General features: G+C 49.7%; 1 protein-coding gene across 3 annotated transcripts in view; it reads left to right on the plus strand.

Moving 5' to 3' along the window:
* The window catches only part of LOC135898223 (uncharacterized), a 311,361-nt gene that overhangs the window by 171,176 nt on the left and 126,999 nt on the right, over positions 1-13,186 (plus strand). The window lies entirely within an intron of this gene.

Genomic DNA, 13,186 nt, shown 5'->3' on the forward strand with positions numbered 1-13,186 from the left:
GTCCGTAATGAGCGCTGACCTTCGTAACCGGCTCAAGAAAATTATCACGCCCGCCACGACGCCTGTTGTCCGTGTCGCCGACGGCGGAACAGCCCCCGTAATTGGTATGTGTACCGCCCGCGTCTCCTTCGCCGATCGCTCAACAATCGTGCTATTCACAGTCATCGCCCACTGTCCCCTCGACATCATCCTCGGCTTAGACTTCCTCTCCGCACATTCTGCCCTCATCGATTGTTCCGCCAGTACTCTCCGCCTTGACCTGCCTGTTCTGGATCCTGATGAACCACACCCCAGTCGCCTCAGTTCCGCCGACTTCGTTCGCTTACCACCTTCGGCACTGACCTACGTTGACCTAGTGTCATCCCCACCAGTCCCCGACGGTCACTACATCGCGGCTCCTATGCAAGACGTCCTCCTTACACACGGTATCACAGTACCCCATACAGTTTTATCTATTACGGCGAATTGCGTCTGCCTGCCAGTGGTCAACTTTGGCTTGACGACACAAGTGCTGCCACGTGGGATGTCTTTGGCCCAGCTTTGTTCATTCGAGGATCACTCAGTGGCATCCATTGCAGTAGACGACACTTCATCCGATACTCCTCTACCATCGCAGTCGACAAATTGTACCATCGCTGACTTACGGAAATTGATTGCCCCCGACTTGCCCTCCGAGCACGCTCGTGAACTCTACCGCGTTCTGTTTTCCTACCACGATATTTTTGACTTTAACGATCGTCCTTTAGCCCAAACTACAGCTGTCAAACATCGCATTAATACCGGCGATGCCCCTCCTATTCATCGCCGCCCGTATCGAGTGTCACCAGCTGAGCGTCAAGTTATTCACGCAGAAGTTCGCAAAATGCTTGCCAAGAACATTATTGAACCGTCATGTAGTCCTTGGGCGTCACCGGTTGTGCTGGTAAAAAAGAAGGATGGCTCATGGCGCTTTTGCGTGGATTGTCGGCACCTTAACAGGGTTACCAAAAAGGACGTGTATCCCTTACCTCGGATTGATGACGCCCTTGACTGCCTCCACGGTGCTCGCTATTTCTCCTCTATTGACCTTCGCTCCGGCTATTGGCAGATTGCCGTGGACGATCTCGACCGTGAGAAGACTGCCTTTGTAACACCCGACGGTCTTTATCAATAAAAGGTGATGCCGTTCGGCCTATGTAACGCTCCTGCCACTTTTGAACGCATGATGGACTCCCTTCTTCACGGTTTCAAATGGTCCACGTCCTTGTGCTACTTGGACGACGTTATCGTATTCTCCCCAACGTTCGCTACGCACCTCGAGCGCCTCTCAGCAGTCCTGGACGTTTTTCGGCGAGCAGGTCTGCAACTCAACGCATCGAAGTGCCAATTCGGCCGTCGCCAGATTACCGTCCTTGGACATCTCGTTGACGCGAGCGGAGTGCAACCGGACCCAGGCAAGATCCATGCTGTTGCGCACTTCCCTGTTCCGAAGTGTGTCAAGGATGTGCGCAGCTTCATCGGCCTTTGTTCGTACTTCCGCCGTTTCGTGAGGAATTTCGCCGCCATAGCACGACCACTAACCGACCTTTTGAAAAAAGACGCTCCTTTCCAGTGGGGCGATAACGAGGCCTCTGCATTCTCTCATCTAATCGACATTCTCACAACGCCTCCAGTCCTGGCCCATTTCGATCCTTCTGCGCCTACCGAAGTCCGTACTGATGCCAGTGGTCACGGAATTGGAGCAGTACTGGCTCAACGCCAGCGTGGCCACGACCGTGTTATCGCTTACGCCAGCAGGCTCCTCTCACCCGCGGAGCGCAACTATTCCATCACTGAGCGTGAGTGTCTGGCCCTAGTTTGGGCGGTTGCGAAATTCCGCCCATACTTATACGGCCGATCCTTTTCCGTTGTCACAGACCATCACGCGCTTTGTTGGTTATGCTCATTGAAAGACCCTTCAGGGAGACTTGGTCGCTGGGCCTTACGCCTCCAAGAATATTCGTTCTCTGTCACCTACAAATCTGGCCGACTACACAGGGACGCTGACTGCCTGTCTCGCTACCCGGTAGACGAGCCTGACGACGCCGACAGTAGTACCGCCGACGGCATTTTCTCTGTGTCTGCCTTCGCTAACATCGCCGATGAGCAGTGCCGAGACCTATCGCTGCGAGTACTCATCGAGCGTCTGCGCTCTACACCTACCGACGCATCCGGTCGCCGATATGTCCTCCAGGGCGGCATTCTGTACCGAAGGAGCTTCCTCCCTGATGGCCCTGATCTTCTTCTTGTCGTGCCAAAACATCTACGACAGACTGTGCTCTTTGAGATGCATGACGCACCCACTGCAGGACATCTTGGGGTAACCCGTACGTACGACTGCGTCCGCCGCCGCTTCTATTGGCCTGGTCTCGCTCGCTCCGTTCGACGCTATGTTGCTGCCTGTGATCCCTGCCAGCGTCGGAAGACACCTCAGGTGCTACCTGCCGGTCATCTCCAGCCGATCACCGTCCCTGTGGAACCGTTCTTTCGTGTTGGATTAGACCTGCTCGGTCCCTTTCACACGTCATCCTCTGGGAAGAAATGGGTAGCCGTCGCGACTGATTACGCCACCCGATACGCTATCACTCGGGCTCTCCCTACCAGCTGCGCCACTGACGTCGCGGACTTTCTCTTACGTGACATAATCTTGCTTCATGGCGCCCCGCGACAGCTGCTTACTGACCGTGGTCGAAACTTCCTCTCGAAAGTTATCGCTGACATTGTGCGTTCCTGCTCCATTCAATACAAACTGACTACTTCATACCATCCTCAAACCAATGGCCTGACAGAGCGGTTAAACCGTACTCTTACCGATATGCTGGCCAAGTACGTTTCCAAGGACCACCACGACTGGGACATTGCCCTTCCTTACGTAACATTTGCGTACAATTCTTCCCGGCATGACACCGCCGGATTTTCTCCCTTTTATCTACTGTACGGTCGCGAACCTACCTTGCCCCTAGACACGGCACTTCCTCCTGCTGCGGTCTCAACAAGCGAGTATGCGCGCGACGCCATCGCCCTCGCCGACCATGCACGCCAGCTTGCCCGTGCTCGACTTACGGCCTCACAGACCACTCAGCAGTGTCAATACAACGCCCGCCATCGTGACGTACAGTTTTCACCTGGTGCGCTCGTGCTCCTGTGGTCGCCCTCTCGTCACGTCGGACTTTCAGAGAAACTTCTTTCGCGATACACAGGGCCCTACCGCGTGCTGCGCCAGGTGACACCTGTGACTTACGAAATTGCTCTTGTGGGCTCAACCTCGTCCTCTCCTGTGGCATCTAGTGATGTCGTACACGTCAGTAGGCTCAAGGCCTACTACACTGCTTCCGAGTCCGATCTTTAGTCGCTCCGGGACGGCGCTTTTGCAGCCGAGGGTAGTGCTACGGCACAATATGTGCGATCACGAAAGGCCAGCAGTGTGAAGACAACGACGACGATTTAGAAGCTAGCGCGGGCTGTTGCCTCTTGGCCAAGCGCAGCGTATTTTCCTTGTAAATATATTTGTACATAGCTTTTCGTCTGCGTCTTCCTACGTAACAATATTATTGGAGTCCTCTCTCCCTTTGAAGCCGTAACTAATTGGCGTCACAGAATGCTCGTGGTATTAAACGCAGCGAGTATAAATTTATGCCGTGTGACGGATTCCTCGAACCTTATTCTTGAGTCATACATGAACCGCAGTGCCAATAAGACATTATTGTATGCGGCAAACATCAACATTGTTGCGGTACACCACATCCCCAGAAAGTGAATGCCGAGCTACAGTGCATCTTGAAAAAAACATTCGAAATAATTACACCTGGAAAGGCAGGCCCTAACTTTAAGTGGATGGACTTTACGGGAGGAAGCAAAATGCCCGGCCTCCTGACGAGCATACTTCCGTAATATGATGGAAAGCTGAATAAAAGATCTTAAGTTGTAACCTGCTTCGTCGCTCAAACAAAGAAATGACGCTAAGTTCTTGTTTCATTGCTGTTGCACTTAAAAAGTGGCCCTAAGTAGCCCCAGAATGTAAGTTGCCAGGACGAATTGGATTGTTCAAATGCTTTGACATGCACACTTCAAGGCAGATCCCAGGCAGGGCAAGCATACTCTAAAACTGATAAATCCCATGTTTGTCGTACGCTGCTTCTCATGCCCAGGAATTTCGGATACATGTTGTGGTACTTCACACCAGTGCAGAAGCGTAACTGAATGAGCAAAAAATAATATTTCGAAATATCGGCGAGGATCAACAAGTTTCAACTAAGTACGCCAAGAGAGTAGCCCCTTCTGAAAATATATGTTTTTATGGCACTTAGTCGAAAATTTGGTGGTGCGTTAAAGCAGTGTTTTGGTCAAGTGTGGACGGTAAAGTCAGATTCGCTTCAGGAGCAAATTCTTTTGCACAGTCCTGGCAGAGAGAAAATTAGGTCGCTTTTTTTTTACCTTCACTTCGTGTCGACTCGGGCAGAGGCTGTGTCGTATGGCGAACTCGGCTCGCTGGGCGGTAAGTAGCCAATCACAGCAGACTGCGCGTTGCCTTCTTCATCAACAGACAAAAAGCGTCTGTCGTCGTACTCACTGGCGGCGTAATTTAGTGTTAGCGCCCACAACACCCAAGGCCACATCAAGCCTTACTCGTAGTCGCTCGTCATCGCCCCTTGCAGGAGCAATGATCGCCGCCGCACAGGCTGGTACCGCGGGCGGACGGTGCGGCAGACGAGCGTAGCACTCCCTACCTCACGCTACCCTGATACTAAACGCCAACGTACAATTGTCGTTTCGTCTACGAATCTAGACAAAGTGCAGCCAAATAAACCGCGAATGCATGGTGCACGAAGACGACTTCGATGCGTGTAATGCTGCGCGGAGTCTGAAACAGTTCGCACCATCTGCGGGTAAAATAATTTTGTCCTCTCTGATTAGCTCACCTTCCTCTGTGACACATGGTCGTGCAAGCACTTGGCTAGCATCTTTGCAGAGAATATTATTAAATATCGTCGCTATATTAGCGCTGACAGTATCAGGCAAAATGGCGGCATGCGTTTGCAATGCCAGCCTGTTTGTTAAACGTCCGCTACCTACACCCATTGAAACAGCAGTGTGGAAATATATTTTCCTAGAATAGGAGCTTGGGCTTGTTGGTTTTCCATCCTGGTGTTAACAGTGCTCAGCAGCGCTACAAATGAGCAAAAACCTGAAACTCGAGCGTGTCCATGGCGAGGAAGGTGGTGAGAAGCCAAAAATGAAAGAAAAGCGAAGGAATGTGGCCCTGCCATACGTGCACAACTTATCTCACCGCTTGAAAAGATTGGGCGCAAAGCTAGAGTTAATGTAGTTCTTACTGCCGCGAAAAAAGTGAAAAGCCTCTGCCCACGCGTCAATGCAGAAGAGCCGATAAAGCAGCAAGGGTGCACGATAAATCACCAGAGCCGTTTTGTCGATTGCACAGAAGCCGTGGTGTATTCAATGCCTTTGAAATGTGGAAAAAAGAGTACATGGGGCAAACTTCAACATGCACAAACGAAGGACTAAAGGAACAAAAACTTAGCGTCGAGCAGGCTAACAGGAATCTAGGTATCCATGTCAGGGATTGCTCCTCCAAAGCTTGTGCCGCAGAATTCAGATGTTGTGAAGTGCTGAAAAAACACAATGAACAGCTCGTTCGAGCGCTAATTGAGGCAGCCCAGGTTGCCAGACTTCTTGACTAATGCATTAGCACGCAGTCCTACTTACTAACAAAAATGAACTTGAGCTTTTGCACATACAGCCACTATCTTGAGTGCAAAAAATGAATAAAAAAATAAAAAGTGCGCGTTTCACATGGTGTGCAATCACGTGACTGCAACACGTGTGGGCAATTGTAGAAGGAGCCGTGTTTCTTTCAACTAAATGTTGTTGAAAGTCAGCGCTCCTGGTGTCGTCTTCTCGTCTCGTGCCCTATCTACGTGTTGCGCTGTTAACACCAGTGTGGAAAGTATAGTTTTCATGCTACACTACAGCTTTCAGAAATGGCTGCTTCCTACACTAACTACACTCGTGTAGCTAGGGCAAGCAAACAATAGCCGTACTGGCTTGAACACGCGCGAAATTTCAACCGTAAGACTATTTATTATAGCTGGCACTGGAACCGTGATTCTAGAAGGAGTATCATTCAGTCTGTTTGCGCCCGCAAGGTTTTGAGAGGCCGGATAGTGGGAGAGGTAGTGTATATGCATTTGCACGTCTTGAGCATGCACGATTGCTTGCGTCTGTGTATTTTAATCAGTGTGCGCACGAGTGTGTTTATGCGTTTTGCAGCATTAGCACTTTGCGCATGCGTGTATTTCCGTGTACGTGTGTGTATTTTTGTATGTGTGTATTTTCATGAGCATGTGCAAAAGTGTATGGGGCAAAGAAGTGTTTTATCTGTGCGTCCTTGTGCGCGCGCGCGTGTGTGAAAGGGAGAGTGCTGTATGCGTCTTCGTGTGTACATGCATGTGTGAGCGAGTATTTCCTTGCTTGCACCTGCTCTCGGGGACAAACGGTATGTATAGTTTCAACTTGTGTAATTTTTGCTTGCCAAAACCACCACCTGATTATGAGGCACGCCGTCGTCGGGCTCTCCGGAATAATTCCGTCCAGCTGTGGCTCTGTACCATGCACCTCAATCTAAGTACACGGGTGTCCGCCCCCACTAAAATACGGCCGCCATGGCCGGGATTTAACCCCGTGACCTCATGCTTAGCAGCCAAATACCAGAGCCACAGGGGCGTAGCCAGGGGGAGGGCTTATAGGGCTTCAACCACCTGCCTCCCCTAAAAAAAATAGATATTTTCATGCTGTCATGCACCGCTAACCAAAACACCCCCCCGCGCTGGAAACCATTCTGGATTTTGTCTAGGATGTGTTTTTCAGGCTCGAAAAGACATTTCAGCGTGACCAATGCGAAGTGAGACCGAATTTAGCGGCAACGCCCATGCACCAGGAGTCACATAACGCAAGGAGCCCTATCCTAGCACAGTTTCAAGGGCGTTTTGATGGCGAGCGGGCTCATCGCGACATCTCGCAGAGGAATGGATCTACGGAGCGGAAGGATTTCAATTCTGAAACTTTAGGCGTATACAGTTCTCATGGGCTTTCAATGCGAAAGGTGCACTGATATTTCCAAAGACGTGCTTTAGCTTTTCAATTGGGGAACTTCGTGGGTTTAATGTTGTTTAAACGTTTGATGTCAAAGGTGCCATGACTTTTATAAAGTCGTATATCGGACCATACAACGAGACAAGTCAAATCAACAAACTATCTGACTAGTTGACAAAGCATGCAGCTAGGACCGATGAGATAAAGCGTTGTGGTGGTTGGCTTTGCCACCATGTCCCAGAAAATAATATCAACATTTTTTTGCACCTGCACCATATCAAGACAGTAAAGCCACAAAGGTAACTGTATTCTTATCAATTTTTCCGCTTTGACTTTTATTCGCGAGGACTCATTGAGCCTCTGGCGAGCTGCTGGAGCCCGCCAGAGCGCATGCGTTTTCTTCGTGTTGACCCGACCATCGCGCGGCGCACTTCAATGCGCGTTCGTTTTTCTCTGGCGGAGTGGGTTTTCGCCTGACAAAGTTTTGGACGCTTTCTGGCTAGCAGACGATAAAAAGAAACTATGCATGGTTGCTCGTCGCCATCACTGCGGGGAGGTTTGACAGATTTGGCAATTTCTCGCCATATCGGCTACCTTTAGAAGCTCCTGATGAACAAAAATCGTGTTTGGGACTTGGCTACTTTATGGCTACTTTTGTAGGTGGTAATTGCTATAGATAGTGGCCGAATCACACTCCCCCCGACGGTCCTCTCGAAGCAACAAACCCAAACGTCAGATCTTCAAGGTCACGCTTTTTTGTCTTGCAATCTCCGGAAGCAAATTGAGGAGCTGAAAATATGTGATAGTCACCACATGCTCAGTGGGCGTCTCCGACTTGTGACTGTGGGCTGTCCAGGACTGCCCGAGATGCCTCATATGCAACGCTCATTGGCCGAAATCAACGCCTCGGGCACTTCGGGACTGTCACTGGCGGATAATTGAACAGGCCCAAGCAGCTCCCTCCGAGTAACAAGAGTTAACCGATCTTATAGGCAATGATTTTGCGTCCTTCGAAGGATGGAAGGAATAGGTGATGTCCTAATATCGTCCCAGCGACGGTTATCTCTTTAGAGAATCTCAAAGACCATGGTTCTTCGCGTCAGAAACGACTGCAAAACCAAAAACACGTCATGGCAACAGTTACATTACAAATGCCAATGTCTACGTCACTATAAGCGACTGCGTACCAGGGAGCACAGAACGTGTGTGACGTCATAGAGTTCACACGGGAACGCTTAAACTGAAGTCAAACTGGTATAGAGTTAATATAACCATCTGTGCAAGGACCGCGTTCAGCAAGCTTATTCTACTGAAACTGTCGATACCACTTCGGCTATGAGAAAGCACCTACAAGCGTATCGCAGAAAATATCAAAGAACATCAGCCAGTCATATATAACGGCAAATTACGATACAATATTATGTGATAACTACTGTGTTGTTCTGCTAGTTTTGTTTGTCATCAGTGCAGCAGGAAACTACCGGTCTTTGTCGTATGCTCTACATTGATATCGCATTAAAAATGGGCAAGCGTTCATTTGGCGCATGGTGGCTAGATTTTTGGCTACCAATGAAAGCTTTTGTCGTAGTTGGCGACTTTTTGGTTACTTTTCGTAATTTTGGGGCCTAGAAGACGAAGCGCCTTTCAGGCAGAACGCCGAGTCTTCCAGCTCTAGTCATTTTGTGCATTTCTTAAACTTTGCCTGGGAGACGCTGTTTCTTCCTCAAGTGCGATGGAGAAGGAGTCTTACGCGCGTCCGCCATACTCGGCAGCGCCCGCAGCGGCTGCTGGGAAGATTGCTGTGACGACACCTTCGAGCTGATGTGGAATCGTAAAGCAAAGCGAAGGTTTCTCAGCGCATCATCGAATTCGAGTGAGTCCACCGCAGGTCTTCCCGGAATACCGGGGGGCTCACGATTCTTTTCTCACTAGTTCTGGCCACTGTCAACCTGAGGCGCCTACACAGGCGAGCCGTGTCTTCACATCTAGAGGCGCTGGTTGCGAATGAAATCAAATACATTAGAGGGAACACCTCTAATGGTACGCTAGCGAATGACACAGAACACGTGGCTGCTTCGGATTCTTTGGTCAAAGTCACGGAACTTGACAGGATGAAAGTCCGCCCTCATATTACGCTGGAAAAACAAGTCAGTACTTGCCTAATTTACGATGTTGACCAGACCATTGGTGACTCCAATCTATCGATCTTAAGCAGACAAGCTACAGAAAACACCATTGTCACAAACGCATTTCGTCTCGGCATGCCACGGCGTGGTAAGATCATATTTAAGGGCGAATCCCTCCCGTCGCATGTAAAAGTGGGCCACTTCCAACACGCAGTTCGCCCCTCTCTACCGGAACCGCTGCAGTGCTGGAAGTGCATAAAGCTTCGTTATGTGAGCAGTGTGTGCAATAGCACTACCGTCTGTCCTCGCTGCACAGAGCTCCGCACCACTAACACGTGCGAGACCAGTGTGCTGAAGTGCACAAACTGCAGCGATTCTCACGATGCATCCTCGAAGGAACGCCCTTTGATTCGAAAGGAAATCACAATATTGAAGAAAATGATTAGAGACCACTCGTCTCACCGAATAGCAGCAACATCTATTAAGGCACGACGATCACGTCGCCGACGTCGATCAAGAGCCTCCAAAGCCTCTGCAGGACGCCACCCACGTACATTACCACCCAACCTTCCGCGCAGGCCAAACGCAGTCAGCTCAAAGGATAAAGATGCACCGAAGAGCACGGCTGCTGACGCTTGGCCGGCACTCCCGCGGCTACATGCCTCTGCTGAGCGAAATCAGACTTCTATAGCAAGGGACACTTCGTCTGTTCCTGATAAATTCGCGGACCAAGATCAACAAATTCTTGTCATGATCAGCTCTCTGGTGAGTGCTATTCGTATTCTTCTGAACAAGATACAGACACCAACACCTCGAAGTGCGTTGCAATTGCTGGAATCCATCATTCCGGTTCTAGCGAGCCTTCAGAAGTCCAGTGCTTGAGAACTTCTACAGCAGAGCCATGGCTCATCGACAACAACAGCGATCGTTCCAGGATGATTTTAGAAGTGCCTCCGTATGCCAAAAAAATGCGAGAGGCCTGAGGTCACGTATTTCGGATTTTGGACAGTTTGTGTCTGAAAACCACTTTTCTATACTGGTCATCTGTGAACCGAACTTATCCTCCATAAGACTATCAGGATATGAACCTTTTGTTTCAAACACGTGTGTCCGTAGTACAAAGCTTCTGGTTTACATTCGCAAGGACCTTGCGTATTTTTCCCAACCCGTAAGGCCACACGACGGTAACCAGTACGCCTTTGTTACGGTAAAAAGAAGAGTCCGTCTTTTATTCTTATTGGCATCTACCTTTTCCCAACAAGTCAGTTTGACAGCAAAATACAACAAGATATTATGGCTGCTACTTCCGATTCTTGGATAATAACAGGGGACTTCAACGTTCACCAGCGCATATGGGGAAGCTCCACGAAACATTCGAGGGGGCCTTTGCCTCAGGCCGCAGCCTCTGTCTTCTAAATGACGGAAGCCCGACTTTTCTGCGAGGAACAACGTACAGCAGCTGCCTTGGCGACTTTGGTGTCACGTTGCCTGACTTTGAGCGTGCATGGTTCACTGATATTGAAACCCATGGAAATGATCATATTCCGACCTATGTGAAAATCGATGGACTAGGCGCCGCATTACCGGTTGTATCTTGCCAAATCGACTGGTCAGTCTTTCAAGGTCGTATAGAAGACACATGCAAGAAACATGTCGCACGCAGATTAGAAGACATAATTGCAGGCGCAATCCAAGATTGTACACGCTGCTTCACACATTCATCAAAGCGTACAGAGTGACATTGAATTGGAAACGCTCCGTCGCCGAGCTGAAAGGAGGTACATGCGCGCGAAGTCAATTCTTGACCTCAGAGAAGCTCAGCGCATGCAAAAGAAGATAAAACGCCGAACGGATAAACCAGCGGATCAAAGATGGAAATGCTTTTGCAGTCACTTGACCCCCGCAAGCCATTGTCCCGTGTGTGGCGTACCCTATGGGGTCTTGGCTCAAGTCCGAAGCAAGGACGCCCTTTTTATGCTCTTGCTCTGTACAAAACCGCGGTGAGAGAGACGTTGCAGAGGAAGTTTGTGCGAAAGTCGCCGGCGGCACAGTTTTAGTCCCTGACCTAGCTATAGGCAACATCCCCGGTCCACGAGATACAAGTATGGACGCTCCATTTTCTATGGAACAGTTAGAAGTTGCTATGGCACTCTGCACCAGGACCCGATGGCATAAGACATACTGCTTTGCGCCACCTAGGTCGAGAAGCGCGAAGAGAACTCCTCAGCCTTTTTAACAGTTCATAGCAAGATGATGTCGTCCCACAGGAATGGAATCGCAGTCGCCAGGTACCGCTTCTAAGAGCAGGAATGTCACCGCTTGAACTGGCATTGTATCAGGCTATAGCTCTTCGCAGCTGCTTCGGGAAGCTCATGGAACGTACGATCCTCATGCGTCTCGAATGGTACCTAGAACACTACAAAATTTACCCTGATTTTATGGCGGCATTTCGACGACGTCGTTCATCAGTTGACAGTGTCATCAATCTAGTATCATCTGTAGACGAGCAAAAACCTCGGAAGCAATTATCATTAGCACTCTTTCATGACGTGAAAGGCGCTTACGACAAAGTTTCCCATCAAACCATTTAAAATGCACTTTTGACAATTGAACTAGGAAGGCGAGTCTACCGATGGATGAGAAGCTACTTGACACACAGGTCTTTGTTCGTACGCACGGAAGATGGTCCTGCTACCGACCCCTACACATGCCGAGGCGTTCCACAAGGCGGTGTTCTAAGCCCTATTCTTTTCAATCTCGCACTTCTTGGGCTGACCGAATCCCTACCGGAAACAGTGAGTGCCTCAATATACGCCGACTACATCTGCATCTGCGGTCACTCACCTGCAGGCTCGCCCAATTCTCCAGAAAGCAGCAACACAGGCCTCTGACTATCTTCACACACAAGGCCTTACCATCTCAACAGAAAAATGTGCGTTAGTCGCTTTTACGCGAAAAGCGATGACTTGTTATCGAGTATGCATCAAGGGCCAGCCTATGTCCTACATGAGAAATCAACGGTTTTTGGGCGTCATTGTTGACCGGGACCTCTCTTGGAGCCCTCAGGTTGCCCACTTCAAGAAGAAGCTTACATCTATTGTTCGCGTCTTCAAGTTCACCGCCGGCAAAACATTGGGATCGTCAGTAGGCTCCATGCTTAAGTTATATCGAGCACTTTTTATCGGATTCCTACGCTATAGCTCTCCCGTGGTTGCTAAAACATGCAAGTTAAATCTTCCAGCACTTCAGAGCGTGCAAGCACAGGCACTACGTATTTGCCTAGGCCTTCCGCAGAACGCCTTAATAGCAGGGAAAGGGCTCAAAACCATCTGATCACGACTTACATTAGCACCGACATGCTTAGGGCCCATGTTCGTCATGTTTCACGGATGCAGTCAAGCTCTCTTGCCTGTCTGCCAGAACGACGACCACAGGCGTCTTTCTCCAACGAGGTAAGCATCCATCGTGCCTCCTTAACATCGGGCTTCACACCCTCAGCACGTTCAACCTCAGCTTTGTGGCGTTTAACATAACCTCAAGTGCCTCTTACCGTTCCAGGGATAAGAAAGAAGACCCACCTGCCTACCTTGGACTTGGAGCCAGCAGCTCTGAATTGTTTGCACACTTTATGCTTTGACCGAGTGCACATATATACGGATGGCTCTTTCACTCAGACCAGCTCCACCGGCGCAGTGGTTATACCATCACGAGCAATAAGCATCCCGTGCAATATTTCCCGCTTGACAATATCCACCGGTTCGGAAGTTGTTGCCCTCCGAGGTGCCATTGAATATATTAACAACAAACCGGCTAATCGGTGGGTGATATCCTGCGATTCGAAGGCACCCTTACAATCTCTTTTGCCATCTTTTCTTCGCGGGTTCTGTGCACAACTCGTGTTGGAGATGCGAGAAATACACCATCATATGATC

The sequence above is a fragment of the Dermacentor albipictus genome, chromosome 5, assembly GCF_038994185.2.
Source record: "Dermacentor albipictus isolate Rhodes 1998 colony chromosome 5, USDA_Dalb.pri_finalv2, whole genome shotgun sequence".
Taxonomy (NCBI): Eukaryota; Metazoa; Arthropoda; class Arachnida; order Ixodida; family Ixodidae; genus Dermacentor; species Dermacentor albipictus.